At 49.4% G+C, this 14,303-nt stretch overlaps 2 non-coding genes across 2 annotated transcripts; both read left to right on the forward strand.

The window, feature by feature from the left end:
- Positions 1 to 873: 873 nt before the first annotated feature.
- Trnap-agg (transfer RNA proline (anticodon AGG)) lies at positions 874 to 945 on the forward strand. The gene has a single exon. It is a non-coding gene; the product is annotated as a tRNA-Pro (tRNA).
- A 64-nt stretch (positions 946 to 1,009) lies between these two features.
- Trnap-agg (transfer RNA proline (anticodon AGG)) lies at positions 1,010 to 1,081 on the forward strand. Its single transcript has one exon. It is a non-coding gene; the product is annotated as a tRNA-Pro (tRNA).
- Positions 1,082 to 14,303: the final 13,222 nt, after the last annotated feature.

A 14,303-nucleotide genomic window follows, 5' to 3' on the forward strand; every position in this document is an offset into this window, starting at 1 on the left:
GTCACAGACCCTTTTCTTCGAACGGTGTGTCAATTGAGGCTTGGAAGTGTGCTGTCAGAGTATGTCGTGACCACCGAATATTTGAGCGGTGGGGTGAAGGGCTATTTCAAAGAAGTGGTCTTGTCTTTTCGTTTCCTCACCGCACGTTTCTCTTTGGATTATTTGAGTACAGTCACAAGGAAAAGGCTGTACAAAGATATTGTAGACATAGTGCTGCCTATACCATTGTACCGAAGCATGTACACCCTGGGGATCGAGCGGAACGTTCTGAAAAGGGTAAAAAATATGGTTGTTCCATCTGGGGTGAAAAACTTCTTTTTCAAAATGCACACGGGTACACTTGAGGTAAAGACATGGATGGAGCAGAAACAATTGTTTGTACCATGGGGACCAGACTGTTTTGTATGTAAAAAACCGGAGACGATCGAACACGTTTTTTTAGACTGTTGGGGGGCTGTATTCTTTTGGGATATTTTGCAAAGAACAATCAAAAAAGAATTTCCGCTGGATCCCAAGGGTATAAGGTTCCTCTCTGTAAAAATAGAGGATGGAATCCCGTATGACACCGTCATGCTGTTAGGACTGCACAGCATATGGCGTAACAGATTGGCGGTAAGGTACAGTGATGTTGATGTGAGAAGAATACCGGAATATTTCAAAGAGTCGGTACATCTTTTTGTAGAAATGTATAAAGTGCGAGAGGTTGACCCTGAGTGGATACCTGTTTTCGAAGAGCTGTTGAAATTGAAAGAGTATTGAAGCACCAGCGCCAGTCTAAGTCAGACTGACGTTTTTTATCAATTGACAGTTCTGCGCGCGGTTTTTGGTTCACATGTAAAAAGGCAATAAAAAAAAAAAAAAAAAAAAAAAAAAGGCTCGTTGGTCTAGGGGTATGATTCTCGCTTAGGGTGCGAGAGGTCCCGGGTTCAAATCCCGGACGAGCCCAGTTATTTTTTCTTGTTTTCATTCCTTGCCAAAAATAGGGGATACCACACTGCGCTGTCGACCTGGCTCGTTGGTCTAGGGGTATGATTCTCGCTTAGGGTGCGAGAGGTCCCGGGTTTAAATCCCGGACGAGCCCATTTGTTTTGTTTCTCGTTTTCGTTTTGTTTCTCGCAAAAAAATAGGCGCAGCCACGCCGCACTACCGCCTTGGCTCGTTGGTCTAAGGGTGTGATTGGGCCCAAAGGGTCCTCCGTTAGGATCCCAGACTAGCCCACTAATTTTGTCTCTAGATTTTATTTTATTCCTCGCAAATAATATGGCAGCCACACCACACTCCCGGTTAGCTCGTTCGTCCCGGGGTATGATTGAGGATTCTGCTTCTGGCCGCTGTGCAGTGCGGACGCAAGATGGCGAGCTCCATTCAAGCGGCGGCTTTAGCAGGCCCTTCGGCCCGCTGTACCAGGTCTTCTGTTTTAAATGCAGAGCATTTCTTTAACTCACGATGTCACCCGGCGTTGGCGTGCCTCGGCGTCCGCAACATGCGTTCCAGGTGCGCCCTCTCCCCCACTCCTCCTCTCCCGCATCACGCTACCCTCCTCGCTCTCAACAACAGGTCCGCACCCCTCCCTCTACACTATATAAAAAAATAATACCTACCGGCGCCTGGTTTCGATCCCACGACCCTGCGGGCGGAACGTAAGGTACATGGTGCTCTACCCACTGCGCCACAAAGCCGACACAGAATGGGAGGCTACGAACGCGCCTTATATCCTTGACTCATTCAAACTACGTCAAGAAGCTGCTGATACAACGCATTCACTACCTGTGGGCGGAACGCGAGGTACATGGTGCTCTTCCCACTGGGCCACAAAACCGACACAGAATGAAAGGCTACGAACGCGCCTTATATCCTTGACTCATTCAAACTACGTCAAGAAGCTGCTGATACAACGCATTCACTACCACCAACTCCCCAAACACTAAACGTTCACGCAATACACCCACCCGCTATGCGACGCATTTACTCGAGTTCCCCTCGCGGGGAGATGGGCCCTTTTTTGACAGTGCTGCAAACCAGGAATACCAAATTATTCTGCCTCATTCGCCATCCGGACCACCTGTTCTCAACACCATTTTTCTGCACTGAACGTGAAAGCCCGGCTATACACGGTGGAAGATTTCTGCGGCCCGTTGCTGAGCCTGAATTTGCTGCCCGAGGTTGTTGTCTTGGACCCATGCTAGATGTATCACCTGTGGGCCAGGACGTTCAAGGACGCTGAGGCAGCTACGAAGCTGGTCGCAACCTCCTAACTTCAAGTGAAGGGGCGGAGGTGCCTAATCTTTGACCCGCAGAGCCAGAACGTACGCCTAAAGCTACATTTGGCGCTCCACAACGCCCCCGACGACGAAGTGCGTGGCGCTCTGGCTACACGTCTACACGTCTACACTACACGTCTGGTCACTCTACGACTGAAGGCTGGGGTCACCGTCGATGACATCCCGCACCAGCTGAGCATCGCTGGTGAGCAGGCCCTTGTTGTGGTGCCCGGACGTGTATGTACCACTTTTTTTGTGCTGCGTCCGGAGTGGCCACATTCGGAGGGAGTGCCGCGTCCCACGCAGTAGGCGCGGTCGCCTCCTCGGCCGCAACGAGAGTGAGTGCGTCCACACTTACGCAAACGTTGCCGGCCCAGGCGACGGTGACCACAAGTCCGAGTACGTAATTGACGCCGAAGATGCGGAGGACGCTTTTAGACAAGGACGAGGTGAAGGAGGTTACGCCCCTTGAACCTGCAACCGCTCTTGCACCGAGCAGTACTCGAGCCGCCGCAGCAGGAACGCCCGCCGACGCTGCGGAAAACCTTGTCAGCCTTTCGGTGCCGGCATGTGCGAGCGAAGGCGTCGGACCACTTCCTCTGAATGACGCCAGCGAACGCAAAGCGTGCGACGTCGAAATGCCAAGTGCGTGTTCCGTAACAGTAAAATGAGCAAGGGAAACCGCCGAACGAACCGAAGAAAACATCGCCGAGCCGAGGGGCGACGAACCGGGTCTAGGGGCGGCGGAGAAACAAAAGCCCTACGTAAACGTGGAGCGGCCCAAGAACCCACCGGACACTTAAAGGGGCCATGCAGACAAAACACAAGTTTGGTTCATTCGAAAGAATGCCTACTCAGATTCATACTGACACCACTTTTAACGCACACTCCGCTCAAATAAGCTATATAATTAGGAAAAAAGGGAACGGCCATGCGATCTAATACTCATTTCCCGCAACAGAACCTATGATGTCATATGCCCAGCTATGCAATTGGCTGGGGCTGGCAAAAGAAAACGCAAATGAGGCAGGGTTTATAAGCTTGCCGAACGAGCTTCTTGCGGTTGAATGTAATGCATATTCATTTTACACCAGCAGAAAGGGTGGGGTAAACAATGAAAGTTACGAAAAATGGTGGGGTAAACAATCAAATTTACAAAAATAGACGTGAACATAGGAGTACCGATGCGGGCGATTACTTTTTACTTTCGATTACTTTCTACTTCAACAAAAACAAGCCAGGTGCTAATACGATACGATCAAAAAAATTAGCAGTTGCTTATATCTCGGCTATGCCAGGATATACGTAGCGCGAGTTAAGGTCCAGCTGGTTATTCTTAGCTTTCCTGGTTGTGTAGGATTAGCTTGATTATCATGCTTACTGCTGCTTCAATGACACACACACTGTATACTCATTATGTGACACATGTATATTTATCAAGCGGCTCCGGCGCAGCGTCAACAAAGCGCACGCCCGTGTTGCTGCGACGCACGAGCCATCGGTTCCACACCCGGCCACCCTTCGCATGATCATCAAGTGTACCGGGCCGCGTGCACGCGCGGAACGAAGGTAGGCGAAGACGCTGGACGCGTGGGGTGTGGTTCCACAGGCGCACGCCGGTGTTGCTGCGACGCACGAGCCATCGGTTCCACGCCCGGCCACCCCTCGCATAATCATCAAGTGGACCGGGCCGCCACGTGCCGTGCTTGCGCAGCACGGCTATCCAGGAGTCACGCGAAACTGCCCAACCTCGACCAGTGTCTCTCACGCTACAAGACAAAGCAACGGCGGACAACGGTCGCGGCTGCGTATGGTAGCGCTACTGGGAGGACTGACGGAAAGCAAGGCTACAGAGTCTAATGACGCACTGGAAGTTCGTTTGAATCCCGGCCATTCAATTGTGGCTTCATGGCAGACGTCACGAAAACGCAAAAGTTCGCTGGAGAATCAAGATTTTACCCTGAATTGATTATTTTCAGTGAATACGGCATCGTTTGCTGCCGTACAAGCGCTGGGGACACTATAAAACACGAAATCTTTCGAATAAAACAAACTTGTATTTTGTCTGCATGGCCTCTTGTCTGCATGACGCGCCGGTACCAGCCATGCAGCGTGAACGGTGCACCTCAGAGTTCCTCGTGCAGCGCAGTGCAACGGACAGCCGTCTTCAGAGAGTGCTGAGCACCTACGTTGGACAGGGGCACGGCATAACGAATGGAATTTCCGAGGTCGCTGCACTGGAACAAAGGGTTCGTAGAGCTGTATTTTGTACTCTGCTCTCGTCGCGCCCTAATTCTACAAAATATTTTGTTTAGACAGGCCACTTCGCATAGCTGCGCTAAATGTTAAGGGACTCGGAGCTAGACGCAAGCAATATCAGCTGCGAAGGATTATGGAAGAAAAAGAAATTGATATTATGGGCATTCAGGAAACTCAAATCTACTTCGGAGGTTCTGTCAGCGCTTCCGCCCTAGGAGTCTGCTAGCCAGCTAAGCACTCACATTTATTTAATTTTTCTTCCTGACTCTACTTTCATATTATATGTATTTATATATATATATATATATATATAGATATATATATCAAGGTTGCAGTCGTCATTGCCAGTGCTATTCGGCTTTTTTTCGAAATAAAAAGCCGAATAGCACTGGCAATGACGACTGCAACCTTGATATGTATCTTTACCGAGTCCCTCGTCCCGTATCTCTCTGTTCTGCTATATAGATATATATATATATATATATATATATATATATATATATATATATATATATATATATATATATATATATATATAATTTTTTTCTGTTCTGTATTTGTTTTTCTAAATTTTGAGATTTAAAATAATATAGGTCACATCCTGATTAGGTATAAAGCTTCTTGGTCAATCCCCCGCGTGGGTATGTGTCATGGGGTCTGAGGCAACCAACCAAGCAACCAAATAGAAAGCGAAAGCATCGCCGAAAGCATGGAACTCCTTTTCAGTGGCTGTTACAGTGTTTGCGTGTGTCACGCTGTGGGAACTTCTGGCGGGTATTCTATTTTGATTAGAAATTTAATTAGATTCATGTACAAGCAGTTTCTTCGAGCGAAACGGGTATACACTTGTACGTTGCGACTTCAGCTATCACGTGGTGAATTTACGTGCGCTTTGTATTTATGCACCGAATGTTACACGCGATAGTACGGGTTTCGTTGAAGGATTATCTGGCTATTTAAAGCACCAGGGAAGGCTAATTTTACAGGGAGACGTTAATTGTGCGCCAGGACAGAGTGACAGAAATGCGTCGCAGCGAACAAATGATCAGAGTGCACAAATTCTGAGTGAAGTTATTGAAGATGAACTAGCCGATGTAACTCATTGTGCGGCAAACATGAGTGCTTTGAAGTTCATGCACTTTCAGGGCAGGAGTCATGCGTGGTTGGATCGTGCATACGCATCTTTTTAGCTCACCTCGGCCTGCAAGAACTACGTTGTCGAAAGCGTTTACTTTAGTGTCCGCTGCCAGGTTTCATTATTGTTGGGGGAAAAGGGAGGATTATGAAAAGGTAAGCAGGGAACTGTGAAAATTAAAGGTCAAATTATTGCAAGACACCACATCCACTAAGAGGGTACAAGAAATATTCGCAGAGAAGCAAAACGACGGGATTAGCAGCTGGTGGGAAAAGTAGGAGTTGTTCAAGCAGGAATGCAAAATGGGTGCGATGGAGAGGGGGACAGCGATAGACGGCAAGAGAGGGATGTGGAAAACGAACTTAAAAGTAATCTGCAACGCATGTTGAAGCTTGAATGTGAAACACCTGGGGCATGCAGATACCAGAATCATAAAAAAATAAGCTACAAGCCATAGATACAGAAAAATATGGGGGAGCGACAATGAGGGCGAGGGCCGAAGTGTTTTTGGCAGGCGAAGCGCCAACAAGCACGCAATAAAGGACGAAGCACGGTACGTGAGAGGCAATGTGATCAAAGAAATTTTTTTTGGCGAGGCGTGCTCACCAGCGACAAAGAAAACATAAAAAACGCGTTCCAAGAGCACTATACGGATTTGTTTAGCCCCACAGTTCCGAATATTAATGAGTTTAAAAGAGGGACTTCCTTCCAGCCATGCCGAGGTTGGAAGATGATGTGAAGGAGGACTGGCGTATTGAAGCGCAGCAAAGACGAGGACCGGAACACAGACGACGACACACAGAGCGCTAACTTCCAACTTTAATGACACAAAAAAACCCAACCACCACATATATAGTGCTCATTATCAGCCAACATGCCTCATTTGAACCAACCAGGATGTAGTCAATATCACAACAACACAAATAAGAAGTTTAACATTGTCAAAAGACAATAAAGGTATACAACGCAAGTATACCGATAAAAACGGCCTGAACTCCTGATCTCGTGAAGGAGGAGCTAGAGCGCCCGATATAAGGAGGGGGGGGGGGGGGGAATTCAGAAGGCGATAAACGATTTAAAAGGGAGCAAAGCGCCTGGCCCTGACGGGCTTGGTGCGTATTTCTATGAAAGGTGTTCAGACATTGTAGCTCCGTTTTTATTTATGGTCTTTAGTGAAGCGCACGAGTCGAAAGTACTGCCGGGGTCTTTTGTTCGCACACACTAAGTCCCCATACCCAAATCGGAAGATCCGGCGAAACTTCAGTCTGTTTCTGGATACCGGCCAATTACTTTGGCCAATGTAGACTACAAAAGTTTAATGAAGATTTTAGCGCAACGATTGCAGAGCGTTATAACACGTGTATGATGGAGGCGAAAAACAAAAGCGCCCGTGTGTACGAGATTTCGGCGCACGTTAAAGGAAATCTGCAACACTTTTCTCAACTTTTTTGAAATCTGAAATGCTTGCAGAACGTATAGTCACCCAACACACCCAGTACTTAGATTAGGGAGTCGCAAAGTACCTCAGCCAAAAATTACTGCTCTATGCACATCAGATAACTTGTAAATTTGCTCAAAATATTTTTCTCTTTCCCGGTCTTGACGTTCTTTGACGGCTAGAATTACGTCACTAAGGCCATGTAGCGGCTGTTGGCCCGTTTTCCTTGAGTTGCAGCAATGAACGCTTTTCGATAGCAACTTAAAAAAAAAAGCCACAAAAACAAAGCCGAAATGGAAGGCGTATCTGGTGCGACGAGCAAATCACGCAGTGCCGCTCCATGCTGGCGATAACTATAGCTTTCACAGTGGTTCCAAACGCGAAGTAAAAAGTGAAAGCGCTCATAGAAGGTGTTGCAGGGTCCCTTTAAAGATCCCCAGGTGGTCAATATTAATCCGGAGCCCTCCACTACGGCGCGCTTCATTGTCTGCGTTGCGTCGGAGCGTTAAACCCTACAATCAACCAATCAATCAATAACACGTGTAGGAGGGCCACATCAGACTTGTGGCAAAAAGGGCAGAAGTATTGTAACAAGCATTCATGTTCCGCGCAGTGTGCTCTGCAGTATTGTGACATGTTTTGTAAAAGGTTCGCTATACTTCAAATTGATTTCGAGGAAGCATTCTACCGAGTATTCCATGATGTTCTTTTTTGTATTTTGGAGTATATAAATGTCGCCGATTTGATTCGACAGGGAGTGCATATGGCGTACTCTGACTGCTCCACGCAACTCTCAATCAACAAGATACAGAAAGTATTACCGTAGTCTTCTGTGCGACAAGGGGGCCGAGCATCCCCTCTTCTGTTTGCAATTTTTACTGCGAAGCAGTATATGTCTAACCACCCCAGTTTTCATTCCGGTGAGGCCGATTTACTTGGCACGCTCCGGGGCTCCTCCTCGCCACCGCCGACCGCTCTACAGTCAAACCTGTTTATAGCGAACTGCAATATGCACCGAGATTAGTTCGATATATACAATAGGTCGATATAGCCGAACCCGCCTATAACGAGCTTATTGTTACGAGTTCGCAATCCGCGGGAGCCCCCCCCCCCCCCCCCCCCTCACCAACTCCGCCATCCGCGTAAGCAGAAACGAACACACTACAGTAGCCATTACCATACCAAAATAATCCATTTATTGCAAGTAATAACGCTACTTTCCGCCTTAACTGCCAACGTTTGAAAAAAAAAAAAAAAAAGCGGTGATTTTTGTTTTCCCTTTCGTTTTGGCGGCTTCAACTAGCATAGCATTCTCTACACGAAACATTGTTTGCACCAGTTCGAGTGCGCGTCCTCAAAAATCTAAGAAGCATTGGCGGAGCACATCAACTGCCGAAAGCGCTTCATTATAAGCGTCGGACGGATTTCACTCGCGACATCATCGGGAACGCTGGCGAGCTCTTCCCACAATTCACCGATGCTGCTGTATTGGTCCGGACTCGCTGACAGGGCGGGTTCCGTCGCAAGTCCCGCGCGTCGGAAACGGTTACGGAAGGTATTGGGCGTCACGTCGCTCCGTGCGAGGCGCAATGTCTCAGTCGCGGCTCTTGCTTCGTGGTCGCGGCCAATCCACATCTCAATCACCGCTCCGAGACCATGCATTTCGGCGGGCATTCTCAATCACCGCTCCGAGACCATGCATTTCGGCGGGCATTCTAGGCGCGCAGAGTTCGATATATCGGATGTGGACTTCGTTATAAGGAATATGTTTCCCATGTATTTCCGTAACTGAATTATTTTTGTTCAATATATCGCATAATTCGCTTTATCCGGGTTCGTTATAGCCGGTTTTGACTGTATCACAACTGCTATTCCCCTCGCCACTACGGATGCCTCTTTCACAAGTTGCTCTATCGGCTGACAACGTCGGTAGCGCCGTTATCAGATGGTTGCGGAGAACACACACAAGCGCGAATGGGCTAAAATTGACTGAAACCGCCGCCGCCCCTGCTGTGGCCGTATCAAATTGTCTGTGTCTACGCGTTTCTTCTGGTCCCCGTTGTTTAGCGCCTCAAATTATTCAGTCAAATTCCACCTCGCCGAGTAGGTGTGAATTGAAGGGCCATGGAACCATGCTTGGCTCTTAAGGGAGCCATGAAGAGAAAACACAAGTTTGGTTCATTCAAAAGATTGCCTCGTTAGAATCATACTGACACCACTTTTAACGTAAACTTCGCTCAAATAAGCTACATAATTAGGAAAAAAGGGAATGGCCATGCGACCCACCAGCTCATTTCCCGGCACAGAACCTATGATGTCATTCGAGCCAGCTCTGCGATTGGCGGAGGCGAGCAGAAGCTGACGCAAATTAGGTAGAGCTTACAAACTAGCCGAACGAGTGATTTCCGCTTAAATTTAGGGCACAATCTTTACAAAGCAATAAGAATGATGGGACAAACAGTGGAAGTTACGAAAGCACATGGAAATATAGAAGTACTGATGCGTACTGCTGTTCGTACTGCGCACAGCATGCTTGGTTTAGCTGCACAGCACTACGGGGCTTGGGGTTGTCTCAGACGACACTGGCCGATTGACGCAAGCAACGGTGTCTTACGTGACCACATTTGTCGAGCGAGCACTGTTTCAGGGAACGAATATTTTCCACCAGAACAAAAACACGCCAGGTTTAAATACGGGCAAAAACAAACCAAACGCTTGCCACGGTATGGTGACGCCATCTAGGTTACGGAACGTAAAGAAACGCGGGAACAAACCAACACCGCTGTACAGGGTGGAGACAACCTTTGAACGGTCCTGTGCCGCCGCAATTGGGCCAACGTGCTCAACGCGTTGTTCTTTTTGTTTCCCACGAGACCTAGCAACGCGAAACAGACAATATGATTCAAACTTCATCAGTACACCGCGTTGCGGCGATAATTTTAGCGCGGTTTTGACACAATGACTTGCTTCGGCGGTGAGCGAGCGACCCAAAATGGCGGCGCCAGCGTATACGGGTCTCTACCCTGTACGGCGGATGCGTGAATGAAGGTATTCTAGGCTGCAGAGCGGTCGGTTCCTGTGATGTCATTGCAGACCCCGAAAACAAACGATTTAGCGGGAAAATCAAAATTTTAACCTAAATTGTTTAATTTCTCAGTGAATAAAGCATCGTTTGTATCCGGACAAGCGCTGGGGGCACTATAAAACACGAAATCTTTCGAATAAAACCAACTTGCATTTTCTCTTCATGGCTCCTTTAAAACATGCAACCCCAGCTATATAGATATGCTTTGCTTGAAAATAGCGGACTGCCAGGAAAAGTGGCCGGTCGCTTCTAACCGAGCATGCTTTTAGCTTGCACGCTGTAGCATTCCCGTGCGGGGTTGAATCCCAACTTGTGAAAATTTATTCGGAACACGGTAAGCACACTCCTTCCCCAGAACCGCATTGTCGTGAAGCGAATGCGTCCACACCGCACACTGCTTTGGTCCGGCTGCAAAGGCCAAGGTAAATGTAACTGGTAGCGAAGCCATAGAGAAATAAAAAACCAGTATTTCTTTCTCTATGGCGAAGCTTCCATAGAAGCCCATACGTTCAGAAAATGGCGGCTCTTAAGCTGCTAATGGGGCTTAGCGCCATGTGTATGAGGAGGAGACACTTCCGGTGGAACAAAAAATAAATCGAATGTGACGCAAGATCCTGTCAAAAAGTGACGTCATCTTGGTGGCACTAGCGCGAAAATTTGACTTCAAAATAGCTTCAGCAGGCCAATTGATCACTGAGGCCTCATGTCATTGCCATCCGACGCAAGTTGCAGAGCCCTAGCTTGGCGAGTGTGCATCAAGTCAATGCCAGCTTAACTAGTACAGACTCGTGACTAGAGAAACGTACTCAAGCATACAGTCGTATGATTCGCCTCGGTGTTGCTGAAAACATCTTGCATTTTCTCTGAAATTTTATTCTGTATTCATGTCTTCCACTGCTGCATAAAAGCAAGCAGTTGTTTACCTTGATTGCAGTTGGTGGCAAACCGGGAATCGGGCACGTACTCCCCCTCCCCAGAAATTTTTTTCTGCCATGGGATACGGAGCACGAAATTACACTCGATCACATTTGTCTGCTGCCCCTCCCCCCGATACAAATTTCTGCCTAAGCCACCGCTTGGTTGTTTAATTGCGTCGCACATACGCAGGTTGCGTGCGTGCCTTAGTAGATCAAGGTTATATTATGCTTGGCGGTTTGTGTGCTTCAGTTCTAAGAGAAGAAATAACGCATAGTCATGCCATGGTCATGACATTTCAATTTTATTCCAGGATAAACACAAAATAACTTTATTACACTGCACAAAATCAGCACATATGGAAATGTACTAAATGTTTGTGGGCACTACATGCATTTTGATTTTCTTTACGCGCTCTGAAATGCAGCTGTCCCGGAGTCTTATCAAGTAGACATGGGTTTCAACAGAAGTTCACCCAGGATTCACACCTGCAGTTTCATGGTTGCATTGTTTAGGCAACTGTCACAACAGATAAGTAAAAAGAGAAAAAAAAAACGGATCAATGCAAAACAAAGCGAAGGCAGTAAGTAAGAACACATAGGAGGAAAGATGTGGCAGCAGCGCAGCACTGAGCAGCACAACACAGTACTGCGATGGAAAGATTGCTTGCGCATGCAAGCGCGGGAAGCAATTATCACTGCAAGCGTTGTAATGCAATAGAGATAGACAATTAAAGCGAATCGTTTGAATCCGAGTGGCGCACAATACTTGCGCTATTGGAATACGCTGAGAAGTCCTAGTGTATTTGACACCACTTGCTCCGAGCCAAACCTGAAATGCAATCAAGCGATAACTGTGGCATAACATAACGCTCTAGACCTTTTTTTTTTTTTTTTTCAATGCACCACGACGTCTCCTTACACAAGCCACCATGCACGTATTAACAGTATACTATAGTTTTGCCTTACCTTATGGACATGAGAAAAAAACGGCGCACTGAAACGCCAGGCGTACGGGAGTTGCCGTTGGAACCTTGTACAACACATTGTTTCCGTGGGTACCGAGGAAAGCGCTCCGCGCCAACCGTCGGTAGCATCGGCCCTGCTCGTCGGGCACGGCACTAAACGTGTTCACCCGTGATACAACGCACCTCGCAACTCCGGGTACGGACGAAAAAGGACACCACGGACTCGCAACAAACAATAAACAGGTTTATTGTAGCTTAGATCGTTTCGCGTGCAAACAGACCAGCAGCCACAGCAGGGAGGATAGTCCTGTCCTACTGCAGCGTTCTCGCACGGGAAGACAAAGGGTTTGGCTTACCCAGTGAAGGTCGCGGGTGCGGGTGGATTCCAGGGTCGGGGCAAGGGAGATCCTTTCGCCAGTAGGTCGATCCGTCGAAAGAGAGCAGGCCCCAGCTCGCACCCCCCGATCTCGGCTCTTGCCGAGGACCGGTTTTTCCCCATCCTCCTTAAGGAGCTACGAGCGCGCCCTCCGAGGCGTCGAGGAGGAAACGGGAATCGAGACCCGAAACGGGTTGTTACTGGGGCGGTTGGCAATGTGCAGCGCAGCGCATTGCTGCGAGAAGGTTGCCCCCGTGCCGGCAGCGTCAGCCGGCTTGGCCATACCGCCCGATACAGCCGGCGCGCGCTCGAAGTGGGAGAGGGGGCAGGGCGCGAGTGCGCTCCCCACATCCCCTCCCCCCTCCTTAAGAATCCTCTCCACCCGTGACGACTCCGCAGGACACTTTATTAACATTAAAAGAAACGAATCTCTACTTCTTTTTTAAATGCAGAGCATTTCAGTAACTCACGATGTCACCCGCGTTGACGTCCGTAGTCCGCACCGCACCCCTCCCTACTATATAAAAAAAAATCTTTTTTAAATGCAGAGCGTTTCAGTAACTCACGATGTCACCCGCGTTGACGTCCGTAGTCCGCACCGCACCCCTCCCTACTAGATAAAAAAATACTATCCGGCGCCCGGTTTCGATCCCTCGACCCTGCGGGCAGAACGCAATGTACATGGTGCTCTACCCACTGCGCCACAAAGCCGACACAGAATGGGACGCTATGAACGCGCCTTATATCGTTGACTCATTCAAATTACTGCTGACGAGCGCTCTCTCGTCAGCAGTTGCCACAAGTGCAACAACATTAACGTAACGCAAACTACTTAACGTCGTGCGCCCCCGGAAATGCTCTGCATTTGATCGTGCGCCTCGCGAGGGGGATGTTTCACTGCGTCTTCTCTCGGTCGCGGGACCCGTGGCGCCATCTGGCGGAGGCGCGGCACAACTTGTAGCACTTTCTTTGAAAAAGCGCCTCGAAAGCGCGCAAATATGAAATAGGGATGACGCGCTTTCGAGGCAATCCGCCGACGCGGCTGCTTTGTGTACAGACTCGGCGGCGAGCGTCCCGGGATTCTGGTGCCGACCAAACCCGATTTTTTTGGTATGTAATAACAGTATCTTCAAAAAAATATTCTATTCTGTCGCTTCGCCCTTGGCGGCGCGATCGATGCTGAATGGCCGGAAAGAAAAAGGCCGGAAAGAAAGAGCACGGTGGAGGGCTAGCGTGACAAAACGGTTATTATCTCCGCACTGATGAACCCGCGCACGCAGTTTGACTTCGCAGGGTGTGTGTGTGCGCATTCGCAGGATGTGTAAGACGACTCTCCGGTGCGTCAGAGTGCGAACGTTCGCCACTCTTGGGCCGGCTTTTCTTTAACTAGTTTTCCAGCATAGCTTCTAAGAGGTCTGCTTCGCTGGCCGACAGCCCCTCAATCAGGCCGGCCTCGCGGCCTGCCGGCTCCCAAGGGACTGCCGGCAGCACGGGGCCCGGGGGCGCCTGGGCCAGGTCCCCAACAGGCCCGACTCCGGCGGCCTCCGCGGGCGGTAGGTCTAGGGCTGGGTCTTGCGGCTGCAGGTTCGCAGCCGGGGCGTCCGGGAGCCCGTTCGGGGCGGCGGCAGCGGCGGCAGGACCGGGGCGGCGGCCCCGGGCGGTACGTCTGGAACGGCGGCCAGAGGACGCGGGCTCGTAGCCGGGGCCGGCGGGGAGCCCTGGGACGAGGCGTGGACGGTGGCCACCTGCAGGAGCCAGAGCGCAAACTCCGGCTCCTAGGCCGCGCTCTGAATCATCAGTGCAGCGGCGGCCCCGCCGGGCCCCGTGGGTGATGGTGGTGGTGGTGATGGTGCGGCGGCCGATAAGG

Source organism: Haemaphysalis longicornis, unplaced genomic scaffold, assembly GCF_048455015.1.
Source record: "Haemaphysalis longicornis isolate Haplotype H1 unplaced genomic scaffold, Haemaphysalis longicornis Haplotype H1 scaffold_1, whole genome shotgun sequence".
Lineage (NCBI taxonomy): Eukaryota > Metazoa > Arthropoda > Arachnida > Ixodida > Ixodidae > Haemaphysalis > Haemaphysalis longicornis.